This window comes from Enhydra lutris, unplaced genomic scaffold (genome assembly GCF_002288905.1).
Source record: "Enhydra lutris kenyoni isolate GAN:26980312 unplaced genomic scaffold, ASM228890v2 scaffoldscaffold4, whole genome shotgun sequence".
NCBI classification, from domain to species: domain Eukaryota; kingdom Metazoa; phylum Chordata; class Mammalia; order Carnivora; family Mustelidae; genus Enhydra; species Enhydra lutris.
The window spans coordinates 60,560,608-60,579,854 of record NW_019154088.1 but is presented as its reverse complement, the minus strand read 5'-3'; positions in this window follow the sequence as shown (position 1 = coordinate 60,579,854).

The following is a 19,247-nucleotide window of genomic DNA, read 5'->3' as shown; positions in this document are numbered from 1 at the left end:
GCCTGAATCAAATATTGCTCTGAAAGTTGCCAAATGATGACTCTCTAGTACCATTATTTCTTCTATATTTATTAGTTGAAATTTTACTATATGACAGGGCTTTCGCTTTCCTCCATTTATTTATTTGTATCAGTATGGACTTATAGTTCTTATTTTATTCAGTAGATTTTAAACCACTATATTTTTTTCCCCTAGAATTCAGATTGTTCCAGATTTGGCCAGTGGGAGCCCCCTCCAGCTGTCTCCTTTGTCCTTTCGACATGTCCAGAAAGGGCTATTTTTGAGTGAGGACGTGCCAGAACTCTGGTCCAGAATATTTCCCCAAATGTTGGAAGTTGAAATCGCACACAAGAATGTCATTTTCACTATTACGGTGAAACACATATTATATGCCAGTGCAATTTAGAGTTCCAATGGAGTAACGAACAGTTGATGAACACTCATTTCATCGACTTTCTATACACCAGACTCATTTTGTAAGTCAAGGCTTGATTCCTTCTCCCATGTCCTGGTCTTGATGTGAGGCCAGTCCGCTTCACAGTAAACCCACTGAAGAACTAGGAAATACAGAAGAGTCAGGAAGTTGAGGTCGGGGAGAGAGGGAGGCAGAGAGGAAGGGGAAAGGAAAAGAAAGAAGGCAAGAGAAACTCCTCTCCTCTTGTCCTCCTCAGGTCCCAGGTGGCCTGGCATCTGCAGCTTCCTCAGGGCTCCCATGCACACTGACCCCTCCAGAATGCTAGCCTTCTGCCATCACCGGCATCAGCGTGGGCAGAATGCAGGACATTTTGTCACCTTCCTCTCAGAAAAGGGGCTGGGAGACAACGTGGGCTGTGCTGAAGGAACTCAGGTCTCCTCGGCACAGCCTCACCGCTGGAAGGGATGGAAAGACAGCAGAGAAAACACTGGGCTTGTGATGGCCCCCTCCCTCTCCTCTTTGGGACTCGCACCACAGGCTGGAGGCGCTTCCGGCAGAATTGAGTGCTGGGGGAAGCCTGCGATAAATCAGCTCTGTCTTCACTAGCCCCGGGGTTGCTATGGCAATAGGAATACACTGTAGATTTTAAGAGATGTAATTTTCTGTGATTCACTGTATATTTTTAGCCATTTTTCTTCCCTTATTGTCTCCCTGTGGCAATTGCCTATTAATGCTGGTCTGCACCAAGAATGGACTAAATGGTGCATTCTCAGGAGTGATGAAAACCCTGGAGATCAGTAAGTACAAGAGGTTATGGCCCGTGGATTTAAGGGCGACCTGGGAGAACAACCACCTGGGTTGAGGGCATGGATTAATTAGCATGGGCCATACCATACCTCAAGAAGAAGAGAATGAAAAGCTCCAGAAATACGGTGCTGGGTTGCTTGGGATGGGAAACTGAGTCACACTACCCCCTGCAGTTAGGGGGGCTCCCAGGGTGTCAGGGGCAGGTCCCAGGCACCAAAAACTAGCCTCCTGAGTGAGGAAAACTAGGACCTGGGTTTCTGAATAAGGATTCTGAACAAAGCATACTAACGTTCTGTTAACGTAGCTCACATCTCACTGCCGTTATTCTTTCCTTTTTGTTCCTTCCTTCTTGCTTTCCTTCCTTCCTTTAATTTTTCTCATTTTTTCCACCATAAAATTCGGTGGAGGGACTGAGAGGAGGTGAAAATGCAGTCAGCCCACTTGGCTCTTTGTAAACAAGGATAACAGGAGTCTTCCCATTCAGAACAGCGCAAAATCCAACCTTTTAAAGCACGAAAAGAACTCACTTTCTCTCCTAACTTAAAAGTCCAAGGGCTAGTCTCGGGCTCAGCTATTCATGGGGCCAGATGACATCATCAACATCTGGGCTCTTTGTCACACCAAGTTCTACTGATGTCTTGGCATTTTGGGCTGTAATAACATAAAATTCAGCTAAAGGAGGCTTCAACCAAGGGTGGTTTATTTTCCTCACATAAGAAGTCCAGAGATAGGCTTGGTTTTTGTTTTTTGTTTTTTTTTTTTCTCCCTCATATAACAAGTCGCCCAGAATAGGCGCCAATGGCGTGACTATGCCGCAGCTCATTAATGTTATCAAGAACCCAACCTCTTTCTTCATTTCAGTTCCACTGGTCTTCAGGGTCCCAGGAGGGCTGCTCCAGCTACAGGCATTCAAGGCAGAAAGAAGAAGTAGCTGTATCTGATTCTTTTATCTAGAAAAGCAAATCGTCCCTCAAGGCCCCCAGCTGATCTCTGCTTCCGACTGGTTTGACATGTCAGTGTCAGAGGACACACAGCCCCTCTGTGGTTACGAAGGCGTCTTTTTTTTTTTTTTTTTTTTTTCTGGCCCCTACGGTAGAGGCAGTTTTTGTTTTTAAGTCAGAGAGAAGCCATAGCCAGGACGGCGGAATGGGTCTGCCTCCTCATCGCTGGGTCGGCTTTGTCACCCCAGGTCGTCCTTCCCCTCTGGGCAGGGAGAAAGCGTTAGAGACGCGCAACGAGCTTCCTCCTAGGCCGGGATACAGAGGTTGCGCTCCCGGCACCCCTTCTGCTCACATCTGATTGGCCAGAATCTAGTCACATGGTCCAACTGGCCGCAAGGGAACTTGGGAAATTCAGCGTCTGCGTAGCTATGTGCCCCGCAGAAAAGGGGGAGTTGCGTTACTAATGTGAAGAAGGGGAACAGTGCTGCAGACAGTTAGCAGCCTTCTCCAGAACAGTTACGAGAGAAAGAGTTTGGATGGGTGTTGGATTAGCCAGCCAACCATTTCTGCTTCGGCCTCATTCCCAGACAGGCCAAGGGCTTGTGACCTTTGTGGAGACTGAGACAGCTTCAGCGGCACCACCCTCCGAACGCATTAGTGAAAGGGCCCAACATCTTTGCAGCTACCCCGGTCAGACTCCGTACGTCTTGGTTCTGATTGGATCCTCCGCCCATTCTTGAACCATGGGGAGTGAGAGGATGCAACGCTCTAATCATCATACCTGAGTTACTGGCTCCACCAGGTCCCCAAGACCTTTCTGGGCCTCTGTTTGCTCATCTGTACCATGGTGTAACAGTAGAACTTACAGGGAGGTGGGAGACTGCCTGTAGTGACCGTTGTCCATAAATGCAGTCTCCCTTGACCCTATGACCAGACTCACCCTAGCAATGTCATTTTAGAAGATGACACTGTTAAAAATCAAAGTAAAGCAAAGGTGGTGGGGCAGCTAGCCTGTATTTCATCTCCAAGTACACACCAGAGTAAAAACATTGACCCAGCACTTGCTGGTACTTGGCACTGTGTTCAGCACCTTCCCTGAATTCTAGCCTCATTCTCATGGCAACTCCGTGGAGCAATCCTTTCACTGTTTTCAATGAACAGATGAAGAAGTTTAGGTCCTTGTCCTAAGGTCACAGCCAGCGCAGTGATGGGGCCACAAACCTAGGACTAACTCTGAAACCCCCACTCTGCTCCCTCTTCTTGTGTTGACATAAGTAATAGCACACATTTATGGACTCATGGAAATCTGGCTGATTGGGGCAGTCATGAGCTAGCATAGTTTAGATCGCCCCTTGAGAGAGAGCACGCTGTGAGGGTGCGGCTGGCTGACAGCTCCCAGCCATGGCATTTTTGGGATGCCTGTAGCGTTCCCACTGAGGCCTTGCTCTTCCGGAGCACAGCAGGGGTACGAGAGCTGGGCCTGGCCTGGCCATAACTTTCTTGGAGCTGTGGTCTACTCTGCATTTCTTCCTCCCCAAGCCTCCTTCCTGTCCCCTCTCCTTTGGCAAGCAGCAGGCCTGCATTGTTGCCGGAAGCCTCTCTTCACCCATCCCGGCTCCCACACCCTTCCTCCTTCACAGGTGTTCTCCTCAGGACATTTTTTTGCATACCTAATTCCATACTGACATCTGTTTCTCAAAGGACCTAAAATGGCATGCTTGTTGAGACTTGCCTTTACTCCCTGCATGGACCACACCACAGGGTTGCATGGTTCCAAGGATTCTTGAGTGTTGACGAGCAAATGAGCAATGAAAAGACGAACTCAAAATCTGGGGGTGGGGAGGATCTAACGCAGACCCATGAGGAGGCTGCCGGCCTGGGCCTTCGAAAGTGGAGTCTCCTTCTCTAAGCAAGGTTCTGACGAGAGGGCAGAACAGCCCTTGTTGATCTTACAAGTGTGTGGGGAGGGTCTGAGGCTTGTCTAGAGTCACATGACAGGGTTGCAGTTAGATTCCAGGCATTCCAATTCTCCATCCAGTAGCATCCAGTGCTTAGACGAGGAATTGATTCTTTACAGAAAGAGCAAAGACTGCTACTTAACTGAAGGGAGAAAATGATCAATGAAGCAAAATACACTGGCTTTTGACAAGAATCTCCAAACCGAAGTGGGATTACCCTTGTCACCCCTGGGAATACTGGCCGTGGGTCACAACGACCTCACCCCACCCCCAAGATGATATAGTGCTTCTCATAAACTGTATGCAGTGATTGTTACCTGTTAGCCCCCGAGTAGGTACAGCCCACAAACATGTTTGCTGTTGTGTTTTATAAAACTTAAAATGAGTTGACAAGATTTATCAACTGGGATATTTTACATAAAAACCTGGAGGCCTGGCTTTTGTAGAAACATCAGCAAATCTAATCATACTCAGCCTGCACGCCCCCTTCCAGCTTCAGATGGGACCAGACTCCCCCACCACTCCTACCTCACGACTCCTGAAGTTCATCAAGCCAGGCTTCAACCTCCCAGGGGCAGTCAACCCACCTGATGTTGAACACTCAGATTCAAGTCATGAGGCCTGGGGAGGAAAGGCCAAAGTGAGCTGTGAGCTCTTTGAGAAAAGTGAGTTACTAAGCCAATTCATAGCCTAAGTAGGATTTCAAGATGGAATCTTTTTGTTTTTAAGATTTTATTTATTTATTTGACTGACAGCGATCACAAGTAGGCAGAGAGGCAGGCAGAGAGGGAGGAAGGGAAGCAGGCTCCCTGCTGAGCAGAGAGCCCTATGTGGGGCTCGATTCCAGGACCCTGGAACGATCCCAGGACCCTGGAACCATGACCTGAGCCAAAGGCAGAGGCTTTAACCCACTGCACCACCCAGGCGCCCCAAGATGGAATCTTTTTGAAAGCAGTTTCTAGGCACTCCAGTCGGAATGGAGAGCATTATTAGCCCAGCTGGGAGGTTTTCAGCAGTGACAGCTGGGGGACAGGTACTGGCCAGAGACAGAGACCCCAGGCTGAAAGGGGTGAGACTTCTGTCCTGGCTTTGCCCTTACGGGTGATGTGACCTTGAGAGATTCCTTCACACTCAGATCACATCTGCAGAGTGCTTCTTAACTGCAGGGCACTCTGTCATTTCACACCAAGCCCTGAGGTTGAGTCTGGGTGTTTTTCCCAAAGCCTAGGAAGGTTTGGTGACCTGTCCCAAGTCAGAGGGTCGGCAATGGAAGGAGCCAGGTTTCGAAGCCCAGCTGCTCTGACTCCAAGCACACACGTATATTGGCTACGCTGTGGCCCGTCCAGCTGCCTGGCTGGCTCCTCTTCAGAACTAGGCAAGGCCATGCAGGTCACGTGCTCTTTGTACGTTGTAAAGTGGTACAACAATGTCCACTATGATCACTTGAGCACTACATTTCTTTTCCCCCAAAACTGATGCTTTATCTTAAAAAAATCACTGATTCAGTTAGCCCCTTTCTAATTCATTCAAATTAATGGGTTTTTTTCTTTTAAAGAGAGTGTCAGAGAAGTGTGACTCGAGACACATCATTAGTCCTGCAGCGCCCCCTGCTGATAAGAATCATGAAAGTGACGCAATTCTTATATCAGGTGACATTGACCCCTTCGTCCCCCTTGAATAAATATTTCTGGAGCAGCTTACTTTGTCCTGGGCGTTGGACTAGCTGTCACGTGGTCTAGAGCATAGGAATGGAGGACATAGGAGGTCCCTTTCCAGCCAAGCCTGCCCTCTGTGACTCAGATAAAGGAAAAGGAAAGCAGAGAAAGCCACAGGCGAGGGGGACCCCACTTCCCATCATGACATCACAGACAGGAGACCAAAGCCAGGCGTTGTTATCATCTTCTCCCTCAGAAGAGCGCAGGAAACCCCAAGCCATGAGGTGAAGGGTACACCTGCTCAACTAACAACCAGCTCTCCGGGCACAGGGAAGCCCTGGTTTGTCGTGTTTGCCAATTTCCATGGTGTAAATACTCCCACTTTGACCAATTTCAAGCTACCAACATGATGATTCAAGAGATTCTTGAAAATTTCACAACTGGTCTCTCACAGGCTGGTGGGAGCTGGCTTTAATGCACCACTTTTTTTTCCCAATCAGCTAGACTCCAGACTTCTTCCAGCTGGCGCACGTCATGGAGCAGGCACAGATCAGCCTCGTCCCAGCAAGGCTGACCCCTAACAGAGAATGGGGGGAGCCAGCTGAGGTCCCCTCAGCCTCCACGGGGAGCCCTACACGGGGATCCACTTCACCTTCCATTCCCTCCCTCCCTCTTGCTAGTCTTTTTCATTTCTAACCAAGCGAAGAAAGAGGGACTGTCCTAAACATCATGAGCAGCCCTGAAAGAGAATGTCTTTCTGACTTGACCTTCCTGTCTTCACCTCCAAATGCTCTCCCCATAGACTGGGTTCACAGGCCTGCCTCAGCCCAGAAGCTCTCACCCCAGCAGAGGGCAATTCCTGGCTTCTGGAGGAGCCCTGAATCTTCTGGTGTGAGGAGGCTGGCCTCAGGACCACGAGCCACTCCCTTTATTTAAACCCCAAGGAAGAAGGCCCGCCTTGGGCCCAGGAAAGGAGGAGGAATGTTGGGCTCATGCACAGCCTGTGGGAGCAGGTTTTAATTGTCTCCAGCTGGAGAGGTGAGCCAGGCAGAGCCAAGCCCAGCTGTCAGGAGCCCCAGAGGACCAACCTCCCCAAGGCATGCTCTCTACTCAGCTCAGAAATCACCCAGAGCCCACTAAATAAACCCCAAAGTCTCATGTCCCCAGCTATCGAAGCACCAGCCCCCAAACCCTCACCTCCCATGAGATTAGCCGTTCCCTTGCTTTCTCCCTGAACCTGCCCCTGATTTCCTTTTGCAGCCTCAGTCCCTCATCCTAAGAACCTCATATCCTACCTACCACATGAGGCAACCGAAGGGAAAAGACTAGCTCCCACTCTGGCCCGGCGGCTTGGGCTTGGAGTCGTTTGTCCTTGAGAAAGTTCCTCAACCTCCTGAGGCTTGTGTTCTGAAGCTTAAATGGAAATTGTCATCAGCGCTTGAGAGAATGAAATCGGAATGTGTATGAAAAAGACTTTATAAATCAGAACGTTACATAAATGGTTATTCTTCTGCCTGAGAGAGGTATTTACAATGTGTTTTTTCTCTTATAAAAGGAATGTGAATTCTTTGTGGACATTTTGAAAAATACATTTGAAGAAAAAATAAATAAGAATCACTCGGAGTTAACTGTTATGCATATTTGGTATTTTCCCCAGGTCTTTTTTTCCCATCTGTATGGAAATATGCCTTTGTTAAAAGGGATGATGAAGATATTTATGGCCCAAGGGTGGTGCCCTTGCCCCTCCCCCCTACCCCTCCACCCCGCCCACCAGCCCACCAGCCCAGCATTCCCCTCCATCTTCGCTGCTGGGAAGAGGGCAGACTTAGTCTCTCACTAGACCCAAGGCTGAGGGGCTTGCTGTGTCCCCAAGTAAGGAGACCTGAGACATAGAACCTGTTCTTCCTGATAGAGACCTTCAAACTCTGTACTCTGCAAACCATTTTTGAAAGATTGTATGCCCTTATGGATAACTTGTCTGCCTATCCTCATTTAAAAAATAAATTTTTAAAAATCAAAAGAGGGAAGCTTTTTGCTTAGTAGCGTCTAGTGCTGCAGCCGTTTGTTAAAATGTTCCTACTCGAGGGGGCACCTGGGTGGCTCAGCCGCTTAAGTGTCTGCCTTCAGCCCAGGTCATGATCCCAGGGTCCTGCTCAGTGGGGAGCCTGCTTCTCTCTCTCCCTCTGCCCCTCCTCCCCATTCTTGGGCTCTCTTCCTCTCTCTCTCTTTCTCTCAAATAAATAAATGAAATTTGGGGGGAAAAATGCTTGTACTCAGGCCCTTTTCAATGTGGAACTGAATTTGCTGTAGGAAATACTTCTGCAAACCTCACACATTTTTCAGTGACTGGCCCGTGAATCACCAGAGGAACCCATGTAGAACATGAATGCAAATTTGCTCCACTGGGTTCTCTCGGTACCTGACAAAATGTCATCTTTCCATCAATGTTACCAAGATTAGCCCTTGCTTCTGCCCTAAAACAGGTGTTTCTTGGCTGTCAGCAACTGTCTGGGTCTCCTCTCATCTGTAATGACAGTGGCCGGCCCCTCCTGCCTGAGTCCACCTCTCTTTGACTTCTTCAATATTCCCATCAACTGGGAGTAGGAGGTAACTTGGGTCTCTGAATCCTTGGGAGGGGGTGGCAGATGCTCACGGGACTTAAAGTGCATTATTAGGAGAATGTGTCGCAAGGCAAGTTCGAAAAGTCACTTCTGAGTGACTTGTGGCGAATATTTCCACTCCAGCTGTTTCAGGATAGAAAACAGTGAAAACCAGGGCGAGTACTCTTCCCTTGAATGCCCACGACAAGTGCGGCAGCTTCTCACTAACGTTTCTCTCCAGACCCACATAAGCTCAAGGAGCAAAGGACACCCACTCCATTGGTCCTCTTGCTGCTGCCAGTAAAAGGTCTCATTGACTCCTGTCTCCTAAGGGAGTGTTCACCCAGAGGACAAGTCCAGCTGTATTCCTTCAGAGTCCCTCCCGTGTGCAGAAGGTCACTAGTGTGCACAGTAAACACCTGGGCTTTGGACGCAGGCTGACCTCAGCTTGAATCCCCACTCCACCACTTCCCACGAACTTTGGCCTCAGGCAAGTGCCTCCACACGGGGATGCCTGGGTGGCTCAGTCAGTTAAACCTCTGCCCTCGGCTCAGGTCATGATCCTAGGGTCTTGGGATAGAGCCCCGCATCGGGCTCCCTGTTCAGCCAGGAGCCTGCTTCTCCCTCTTCCACCCCTCCTGTTTGTGCTCTCTCTTTCTCTCTCTCTCTCTGACGAATAAATAAATAAAATCTTAAAAAAAAAAAAAAAGGAAAAAAGTACCTCTATCTGGAGCTTGAGGCAGGGGCTGTGTGTCCAGAGGACATTTGTAAAGAATGTTTGCAGGAGACAGAGGTAATGGAACAAGACCCCTCCAGCTCCCCACCACAACCATGCACACAGCCTCCCCCTTCTAGGGACAGAAGTCAGTGTAGAGTTAGAAGACCATCTAAGTATGGAGACCATCAGGATGATTTGATTACATTTTTCATGTCACCACCAGAACCCAGGACGTCCAGCGCATCCCTTTTCTCCAGTGCTCTTCTTTGTAAGGCCTGGATGGTACCCATCGGTGAGGCTACCCCTGGACAAGTACACCCTCCCCACCATTTCCTGTCCCCCACTAGCTACTGAAGGCAAAGTCTCATTTCCCACAAAGAAAAGTTTAAGAAAGCACTCCTCCTCCCAAATTCTCTTGAGATGTGACTCAAACAGTGTCACCCTGCCAACATTTTAGAGTCCTTGCCTCAGGAAACCAGACTTCCGGCCCCTCCCCCAGCCCTGGGAGCTGCTGAGATCTGTGGGGTCAGTAGGATCATTGTGGGAAGCACTAATGCTCTCTCGTTCTGAGGCCAGCACCACAGTTATGACAAAACAATTTTCAAAGATCCTCATCAGACAAATGGGGAGCCCTTTGGACCAGTGGAATAGTAATGAGGGATAAACCTCTGCTTGTTTCCCCACTGGAAGCAGTCCCCTGCCCAGGTGATGGAGGACCCCACAGGTCTGCAGAATGGGAAGGCTGCAGACCCAGGGAAGCAGGGAAGCAGGCTCTGACTGGGAAGGTGAAAGACACCAAAAGCCCAGAAGCTCAGATGACTTGTAGGGGCTGGTCTGGGAGGCCACTGGCCAACACTTTGGGCTTAGAGCCGCAAGAGATAGCATAGAGACAAGGAAAATGAAACTGAACCCTGGTGTTCCTCTGTGGCTCATCCACTGACCCATCCCCAAGGAGGAAGTCACCTGCTGTATCTACCACAAGCACTTACTTCCTAGACTCAGGAATCAGAGCGTGACCACAGCTCCGACCAGGTCTGCTCACCCGTGGCTGGGAGGGGACCCCAGCCACCCCTCTGCCCCCTTGTCCCCGGGGCCACCACAGCCCCCAGGGTGAAAGCCTCAAGCCCCATGAGCCCCTGGGAAACATGGTGGACCTTGGCAGGCTGCTGCCAGAGCAGGAGGAAGCAGGACCCTCACTCCTCAAGGTCCCCCAGGAGCACCCGGAAGACATAAAACTGTCAGGGAGGCCCAGAAGACCCAGGCAGCTGAGCAGAGTGAGGATTCCCCTTCATGTGGGCCAGCGCAGGTTTGGGGCAAAGGGATGGACAAGAGGGTTGAAGCTGGAGATAGGCAGTGATAGGGAAGGCAAGGGAGGGATGGAGGGGGAAGGGAAAGGAATCTCATTGGCAATGCCTGCTTTCAATGGAATGGAATATTTCCCAGCATCAACCCCCAGACAGCTGCCCATCATGTTCACAGCTTTACAGGAAAGTCATTTGTCAGGTGGCCTAGTGGCTGAGGGATCTGGAGTCTGTTCTGTGTAGATTCACATCTGTGCTCTGTGTCTCCCCCTAGGGGTCACCTTGGATAAATGTCTTAACTTCTACAAACCTCCATTTCCTCAATCTATAAAAATGATGACAGTAGTTCCTAGCTCTTAGGGTTGTTGTAAGGACAAAGTGAGGAAACGTTTATAAAGCCCTTGGCGCTGTGCCTGCCACATTGTAAACTCTGAATAATTGCTTCTCTTTTAATTTATTGCTGTTGTCATTAGCGGCAGGTAAGCGTCTGGATAACAGAGCTTCATTTCCCATGGCTAGCCTTTATGAAAGATGCATGTCCAGCCTAAAGCAACAAGATCCAGAAAACCAAATTCACCAGCTGCTAATGGTGGAGTGTTAATGGTTCCAGCTACAGTGTTCAGTGGACACAGCTTGACGGAGGAAGTGGATATAGTCAAACCCGCTGCAACGTGCTGCACGATGACAAAAGCAAGTTCTTCTTTCTTCTTCTTTTTTTTTCCCCCCTTATGGCCAATTTTCTCTGCTTCCCTCCCAGATGATATCAGCAAGGACAAGGAATCTTACTAATTCACAGGAAGGAGGAAAGCATTGACACAACAGGGCCCAGTCCCCCAGACCTGCTCATGGCCATCAGTTGGTCCATAAGCCTCTCGGCTCCCCTCCCCCAGAATATGCACAGAAGGGGTGAAGATGCCACCATACATTTCACGTCTCAGGGGTGAACTGTGATATCAGGAGATGGGCCCAGCACTGGCCGCTTGAGGCCACCCCGCTTGGTGTTCACAAGGTGACCTTCACTGTCTTTCAAATAGGAGAGGATCAGAGGTTCTCGAGCTATACAGTTGTGATGTATCAGGAGCCCCTAGCTCTGTGGCATGAGTTCAGAGGTGCTGCAAGAACTGCCCCCCCCCTCAGATCTCCCTTCTACACCTTTGTCCCAAACCTGAAACTTAGACCAAGAGAATCATTCTTTGGGTCACAGGGATGGCAAGTGGGTTTCACAGTCAGTGCCGACTCTAAATTATGGGGAGTAGAATTTTTTTCAGAAAGGTTCTGAGGCCTTTACTGGGCTTAGCAGTAGGATGTTTGTGTTCAGGTAGCAGTGTCTACCAGGGCACTGGAAAAGAAGGGCCAGGGGTTTTGCTACAGAATTGTCATCCTTGAACATTTTTTTGACATTTATGGTTTCAGCTATATGGCCAAGATAGAGCATACAGGAACCTGTTATGGCTAATGACCGTATCAGCAGGGACCCAAGGGCATAGGAGTCAGGACAGGAACTTTCCAATGAGGGGCTTTGGGAATGGGGCATGCTGCCTGGTACTGGCAGTTGAGGAAGACAAGCCCATATGGGGGTGCAGATGGGAAGGTGGGATGGTCTTGGAGCAGCCCCGTTCCTTGGGTTTTTTGGGATGGGACCAAAATGGAGATAGCAGCCTCCAAATGAGTCGCCAAAGCAAATTCTAGTGCAGCCTCATATTTTCCGCCTTTGAGCCCTAACAACCCTCCTCCAGTCTGCAGCACTCCCATGCCCTTTGCCCAGAGGGGACCCTGACTCCAATGTAAGTAGCAGCCATCATATACCTTTCATCTATCAGCTTCAAGCTGGGTGTATTACACACATTTAATCCAATCCTACATGGTAGGATTTTTTAAATTCCCCAATATTATACATAACTGATGTAATTACTTTTAAAAATCATGTACTCATAGTTTTAAAAAATTCAAATAGTACAGAAGGGTCCAAGATAAAGAGTAACAGTACTCTCTGAGCCCTGGTCTCACTTTCCAGGGATAACTATTCTTAAAAGTCTCTTAAAGAACCCGTATGTTCATAGCAGCGTTATTCACAATCATTAGAAGGGTGGAGGCAAGCCAGTGTTCATCAACAGATGAATGGAAAAACAAAACATGGCATATATGTACAATAGAATATTATTTGACCACAAAAACGTATGAAATGCTGACACAGGCTACAACATGGATGAACCTTGAGGACATCATGCTAAGTGAAATGAGCCAGACACAAAAGGAAAATGTGGTATGATTGCACTTTATATAAGGCACCTGGAATAGGCAAACCCGTAGAGACAGAAAGTAGGAGGCTGTTTACCAGGAGTTGGGGGAGAGTGGAGAAGGGAGGGTGGAGCTATTGTTTACAGTTTCAGTTTGGTATGATGGAAAAGTTCTGGAGATGGAGAGTGTTTGCACTCATTGTAACTGTATTTAAAGTCATTAAATTGTACACTTAAAATAACTAAAATGGAGGCACCTGTGTGGCTCAGTGGGTTAAGGCCTCTGCCTTCCGCTCAGGTCATGATCCCAGAGTCCTGGGATGGAGCCCCGCATCGCATTGCATCGGGCTCTCTGCTCAGCAGGGAGCCTGCTTCCTCCTCTCTCTCTGCCTGCCTCTCTGCCTGCCTGTGATCTCTGTCTGTCAAATAAATAAATAAAATCTTTTTTAAAAAATAAATAAAATAAAATGACTAAAATGGTAAATGTTACATCATGTATATTTTAGCACAATCTAAGACAACAGAAACACCAACAACAGACATTCTGCCCTTCAGGACCACAGGTGACCAGCAAGCTAAAACCATTCAAAGGGACCTCAGTCATCAATGGGAAACATTACAGCTGCTCTTAGACCTTTAAATTTCTTTATCAAAACACTAAAAACTCTGTCATTCTCAGTTTTAAAAAGAGGATTTTTAAAAAAAATAATAACACTAATAATTACATGGCACATCTGCTATTTTAAACAGTAGGAACACTGAGGGTTAACATGTTCTATATCTCTGTGAAGATTTTACAAGGGTAGTTTGAACAGTGTTTGCCTTCCCTTCCTCATATAATTTACAACACAGCACGAGCATCACGTATACACTTGGTGACTGTTCATGCTCCTTTGGATCTTAACCTCTTTGTACCTCAGTTTCTTAACCAGCAGACGGAGAGGAATGGTACCTGGCTCTGGGTGGTTTTGTAAGAATTAAGTATGTGTATGTGGGAACTCCGAACAGTGCCTAAGACAGAGCAGGTCCTATGAATGTGGCCCCAGGTCCTCAGCCTGGGTGAAATGTTAAGCTCTCCATGTGGATGAACTCATTTAACCCCGGAAACATTCTCGGTATTTCCGCTTGGCCTCTGAGGAAACCGAGACCCACAAGTCCTTCAGCCCTGAAGCGAAAGAGCCAGGCTTCAATCCCAGCTCCTAGACCCACGCGGACCGTACACTACAAACATACATGGAGCACAGCTCGAGAGATGTTCTAAAGTAAAACAAACAAGTCGTCGCTTCATTCTGGTCTCGAACTTCCCCCACGTGCTCACCCGGTACTACCTCCAAACCCCTTTGGTTTCCTCCATCCGGTTGCTTCTCAGTATCAGCGTCCACCTTTTCATTTTAGAAATATTATGCCCAAGTGTGCAGAATGCACTAGAGCATGGGGACGAACACGATATTTGGACTATGTGAGAACAGGCAGGATTAATGAGAAAGAGAAGAAAGGGACAGGTTCAAGAGATACGTAGACCCAAGCACCCAGTGACAGGTACATACAGAGCTTGAAGAAGAGGACAAATCCCAATTTTCTCAGCTGAGCCTGAATGACTTCTATATCCTCAGTGGAGTAGCAGGCGAGTCAGTGCTGAGAGGGGCAGGAGACTGGGACTAGACTTTTGTCCCCTGCAGAGCTGTTACCTTGCTCTACAAAGAAGGTGATCTGGATAACTTCTCTTTTAAGTCTTTATTATTTCATTTCAATTCACTTTTACTTTAAAACCATTTTATTTTAAATTAAAGATTAACTCTTTTTTTAAAACACAATTTTTTAGCTTTTTTTTTTTAAGATTGAATTTGTTTGACCGAGAGAGGGAGAGCAGGAGGAGGGTGGTGAGGAGTAGAGGAAAAAGGAGAAGCAGACTCCCCATGGAGCAGGGATCTGACTGGGAGTTCCATCCCAGGACCCTGGGATCATGATCCAGGCTGAAGGCAGACACTTAACCGACTGAGCCACCCAGGTACCCCCAGATTAACTCTTAATAACAAATAATGGCCAAGATTTTCCTCTTAACTGATTATCTATCCTCAAACAGCTCTTCATAATGTTAGCTACCAAAAGCTTCAAGAAGATAATCACCATTCTCAAGGTTCTTCTCTGAGCTTTACATGCCTTGGCATCTGAGTGACTGCTCTGTGTAAGACATTGAAGACAAACTGACGCATGGGAGACATATCTCACCCCTCAATCTTTTGTGTGAAATGCTTCAAATCAAAAGCATAATGTTTGGATACTAATGCCATCAGTCTCTTCCATTGACTCTATTTTATATCTGGTGTTTGGAAAAGTGATTTTTCTTAGGTTACAATTAACAAAATTTCTAAGCAACTTCAGGACCTTCTGGATACGGACACTTAGAGGAAAGAAGAGTTTCATCTCTTAGCGAGGGACAGAATTGAAGAGGTTGGACTGGGCAAGCAGATAGACATGGTTTAAGTCGGGGCTCTGGCATTCACTAGCTGTATGTATTAGTACAACCTGTCTAAGCCTCAGCTTTCCCATCGGTAAAATGGGAAATAATCTGCCTCGTGGGCTCAATGTGGCAGTTAGGTGAGATACCACATGAGAATGACTGAGAATGCCTAACACTTGGAAAGCATTCAATAAACAGTTGTTTATATCGATCATTAATTCCTTATTCATTCAATGCTCTCAGCCTGGACAGGTGAGCTAAACATGGTTCTGCCTCTTTTTCCCCATGTTCTCCATCACTCTAATCAAAACCATGTTGGCTGGCAGAAGAAATTCTACTCCCTTTTGTCTTGGATTTTCTTCTGTAGATGATGCATTACACATTCTTTATTTGGTGAGAGTGCCTCCTGGCATATGACCAGCTCCTCTCCCAGGTCACTGCTGAGGCATGAATTGAGAACCAGAACTCAAGCTAAGATCTATTACCATCCTTTTCTGCTGATTCCTGTCACCAGTGATGAATAGTGACAAATTAAGGGAGTGTAAGACCCTCGTTAGATTTACTTGTAGCATAGAGAAAGGCGCACAGTAAAAATTGACGATTAAATATCTCAGATGATTTTTACATATTTTCAACATGTTCCCCCTAAAGCATAAGCCATATGCTATGGGGAACCCAAGTGTTGGCCATCTGGCTGTCTCCACGTCCTCCAGCTGGCTCTGGTCACTTGCATGACTGGAAACCCAAAATGTCCGCATCCTTCCAGTGGGACTGTGTTCTCTCGGCCACCTTTCATCCAATTTTTCGTTTATGCTGAAATCTGAGTCTCCTTGTAACTTTGCCTCCTGACTACTGTTTTGTTCTCTCAACTAGCATAAACCCAATCAGGGGAATCAGTCCCCTTTGCCTTTAATTTGCCAGGGGGCACAACACCAGGCTGTTCACACAGCAGCTTTTTAGCAAGGATATGGAAATAAAGGTGTGGGGACTTCTTTTCAGTTAAAAAAAAAAAAAAGGCAAAAGTGATGAGACATCCTGAGAGCTGGGCTCGTGGATCTGCAACTAGTAAGGTCTCATAGGGCTCTCTGCTCAGAGGGGTCCCTTGGTTGGGGTTCAAGCTCTGTAGCCCCTGTCTTAGAGGCTTAATAATTCTGTGTTTGAGTTTGTGTTTGTAAGTGAGGTCCAGTAGGTCAATGGAGTGTGTGCTAAGGACTCAACGTTCAGTCCTGCATCCCATCAACACCCTGCCTTCCAAGGCCAGGTATTTGTCTGACCCCCAGCTATCTTTCCCCTCTGCCCAGTGTCCCAGACCTCCTCCCCACATGCACCCACTGACCTGTCCTCCACCTCCAGCCTCTCGCCAGTCCACCATGAGCTAGGGTCATGGGAGAGGATCCGACTTCCCCACTTCTTGCTTGGACATGGCACCTGAGTCCCGAGGCTGGCATGAGGGGGAGCCTTCAGCCAGTGGGCTGCCCACATTGACATCAAAATCACAAAGCTGGACCCCCAGCTGCTTACAAGCAATCTGCACTGGTGGATTCCCTATGCCAGACTCAATATTAAATAGCAAATTAAAAACAGCATGACAAAGGCACAAAGAGATTGCAGTTGAAAGGAAAAAGCTTTACATTTTAGTAGCTCTAACAGCCCCTTTTGCTGCATTTTGAACGTTTTCGTTTTGCAATGGGCTCCACAAATTATCTAGCCGGTCCCGGCCTGTCATTGTTCTGATGTTCTATAACCCTCTGTACCGTAGGGAGTTTCTCACCGGCCAACCTTCCCCACCAGGTTTCTTTGATTCTTCTCAAAGTCCCACAGACCCTTCCATCTCTCTTTTTATGTCCTATTCACCTCTCAATCCCTTTTCCTAGGCTAGCCCCAAACCCTGAATCACCCTCACAGTGCTGTGCAGAATTACTTAATGTTCTCTTTGTTTCCATTTTCAATCTTCCAGATCAGTTCCTGAAACTTAACTTTTCGTGACCAAATGACCTACTAAAGTGCTTTGTGAAGTTTCCCTCTGAGAGAAATTCTACTACAAGTTTTTTTATTTTTTAACTTAAGTATCATTAACACATAGTGTTATAGTAATTTTAGGTGTACAATACAGCGATTCAACATTCTACACATTTCTCAGGGCTCATCATGATAAGTATATTCTCAATCCCCTTCACCTATTTTAGCCATCTCCCCACCCACCTCCACTCTAGCAACCATCAGTTTGTTTAAGAGTCTGGTTTTTGGTTTGTCTCTTTTTTTTTCCTTTGTTTATTCATTTTTTTTAATTCCACTTATAAGTGAAATCATATGGTATTTGCCTTTCTCTGACTTATTTCACTTACCATTATGCCCTCTAGGTCCACCCACATTGTTGCAAATGGCAAGATCTCATATTCTGTACATATATTCATATACACCTGGTCTTTATCCATTCATCTATTGATGGACACTTGGGTTTCTTCCATATCGCGGCTATGAAATGTAATGCTGCAATAAATATAAGGGTGCATATCTTTTCAAATTACTGTTTTCACTTCCTTTAGGTAAATACCCAGTAGTGGAATTGCTGAATCACATGATAATTCTATATTTAAATTTTTGAAGAACCTCCATACTGTTTTCCACTGTGACCGCCCCAGTTTGCATTCCCACCAACAGTGCACAAGTATTCCTTTCCCCCACATCCTCACCAACACATGTTATTTATCATCTTTTTGACTCTAGCCATTCTGACAAGTGTAAGGTGATATCTACAAGTTTCTTAAGTAATAGGATTTCCCCCCCAATGTCTAGATATAAATAATTAATACTTTTCAATGGTATTTATCAGTAAGTTATATTCCCTGAAGCATTAGTCTCATAAAAACAAACAAACAAAAAAAACAAACAAAAAACAATAAAATAGAATGAAAGAGATTCCACAGCCAATAAGCTTGGGAAACACCAAGTACTCTGCTTTCCTCCTCGCTTTTTTGTAGATTTCCAAGCCTCATTCACTTATTAAAGAAACCGTTTTTGTTTTTAATATAAAATAGTATTTCCCCAACTTATTTATCAATGGAGCCCTTTTTTTTTTTTTCAGGGAACAGCTACTAACTACCCACTTTGTAAGCATTGCCATAGAGCAGGCAAACTTTTTCTGAAAAGGGCTGCTAGTAAATATTTTAGACTTTTAGGGCCATACGGTCTCTGCCACTGCTCACCTGTGCTCTTGGAGCTCAAAAGCAACCACAGACAATACATAAATGAATGAGCGTGGCTGGGTTCCAATAAAACTATATTTACGGACACTGGAATTTGAATTTTCTATTATATTCACATGTTACAAAATATTCTTCTTTTGATTTTGTTTCAACCATTTAAAAATGTAAAAACCATTCTTAGCTCAAGGGCCAAACAAAAACAGGCAGTGGGTGGCTCTTGGCCGGCAAGCAGTAGTTTGCCAATCCCCAACTTAGAAGACGACCAAGAAAAAAAAGTTACTTGGAAACACAAGTTGGATATGGTTTCTCTACCTTAACTGTTACTGATTCTGAATTTTTTCTAGTTAATCTTTTTATACTTGGGGGTTTTTTTGGTTTTTTTTTTTGTTTGTTTGTTTGGTAAGCATTATTACCATTTCTGGTTCAAATGGCTTCAGATTCTAGTACTTCAGCCCATAGTGGTTAATCTTTAATTATCTCTCGTCTGCTGCCATCACTCAGCATGCACCCTCCTGGTTTAAGCAGGTTAGCCCTGTGGAGCATCTGTCTCTGCCTTTCATGTTCCCTCTTCACTCTCCATCCTGGAGTCACTCTGTTACTTGTCAGGATAGAGTCTGGATACAGCAGAACCAGTCATGTTCCTTGATCTCTCCCGGTTTGCTCGTCTGAAGATAGATAACTCCCCTGGAGCCCAACCCCAGGGCCAAACAAACAAACCACAAGGCAGACAGCCACATTCTTTGCAGAGAACTCACCCATTTCCAGTCTTTTCATAATTACACCCACAGACACGTGTTCTTGACTGCATGACACATTCCATTCTCCTCTTAGTAATACATGGGCACTCTATTTTCTGAACCAAGATGAATTAAAATTAATTTTCTGAGAGGTTCATAATTAAGATTATCCCCTGTGATAGCTGAAGATAGCCTTGGAGTTGCAAAAACT